The following is a 1440-nucleotide window of genomic DNA, read 5'->3' as shown; positions in this document are numbered from 1 at the left end:
TTGTTTGTTTTTTGGGTTCTTTTGGGGGTGCAGGAGATTTATTGATGGTATTAAAGAGAGTAGTGCTTCCTGGTCCCCTCCTGCTATTCTAGGGGTCTGGGATGGAAACTCTGAGGGAGACGCTCAGTGTCAGTGAGTTGGGACAGGGACTCCTCAGCAACTGAGGGCCTTTCTCTTGCTCTCTTGTTCTCATGTCCTTGCTGGGTTGGGTGGTCCAGGGCTTCATGATCCTAGGAAGCCATGTAGGCCATGAGGTCCACTACCTTGCTGCTGGAGCTGTATTCATTGTCATACCAGGAAATGAGCTTTACAAAGTTGTCATTGAGAGCAATGCCAGCCCCAGCATCAAGGATGGAAGAGTGGGGGTCACTGTTGAAGTAACAGGAGACAACCAGGTCTTCATTGTTTCTGAGGATGTCCTTTAGTAGGCCCTCAGATGCCTGCTTCACCACCTTCTCAATATCATCATACTTGGCAGGTTTCTCCAGTTGGCATGTCAGATCTACAATAGACAGTTTAGGGGTAGGAACATTAAAGGCCACAACAGTGAGTTTCTGTTCAGCTCTGGTATGACCCTGCCCACAACCTTGACAGTACTAAATATCTTGATACAAAGAGTCAATCACCTATCCATTCATTGAATAAAGTGTTTTGATATTTTAAAACTTTTTATGTAAGCACGTGTGTTGATTTGTTGAGTGTACAATGCATGTGGAGGACAGAGGACAACTTTCTAGAGTCAGTTCTCCCTTCCCAGCTATATGGGGGTTCTAGTATTAAACTCACATTATAAAGCTTGTTCACCAAGTGCTTTTATCCACAGAGCCATCTTGTTTGTTCATAAATGTTTTAAATGACTCTATATCCTCTTACAAGGTATTGAAATATTTAAATCTATTTATTTTTATTAGAATAATCTACCTGCACTGGATCAAAAGAAACAACTTACCTGACATTCAATAAATGTTTTCTCCATGAAACAGTCCTTGATTACTGTTATTATAAAGAAGCACTTAATGATTCTGTATTTTATTAAATTTATTTATGTCATCCTTCAGTTCAGTCTAAATCTTCTAAATAATTGAGCTCTGACTCCATTTTTTCCACTTTTCTCTATACTGCAAGCATTATGTGAACTTTAGAGAAAAGAAAGATACGTCTACCATCACCATTTTGACTTTAGTGTAATTTTTAAAATACTAAATGTAATTACCTTTACAAGTTATTTATATGGTGTTTATACATGTAGAAATGTGTGACTTGAGCCGAAGATTTTCTATGCTTTCTGGTTACTGCTTCATTAAACCACGCATAATTTAACATAATGCCAAGAATTATGTAGGACTAAATAAATATGTATTGAGTGAAAATTCCCAGATTCCTATATTAGGCCTACCAAAGTTGTATTTTCCCTATTATTTTAGTTATTTTCTCAGCGAT

At 38.0% G+C, this 1440-nt stretch overlaps 1 pseudogene; it reads right to left on the bottom strand.

The window, feature by feature from the left end:
• Positions 1 to 230: 230 nt before the first annotated feature.
• On the bottom strand, positions 231 to 976 carry LOC110561656 (glyceraldehyde-3-phosphate dehydrogenase-like; annotated as a pseudogene).
• Positions 977 to 1440: the final 464 nt, after the last annotated feature.

Source organism: Meriones unguiculatus, chromosome 12 (genome assembly GCF_030254825.1).
Source record: "Meriones unguiculatus strain TT.TT164.6M chromosome 12, Bangor_MerUng_6.1, whole genome shotgun sequence".
Lineage (NCBI taxonomy): Eukaryota > Metazoa > Chordata > Mammalia > Rodentia > Muridae > Meriones > Meriones unguiculatus.
Note: the sequence above shows the minus strand (reverse complement) of the source record. Positions and strands in the feature narration are given on the sequence as shown.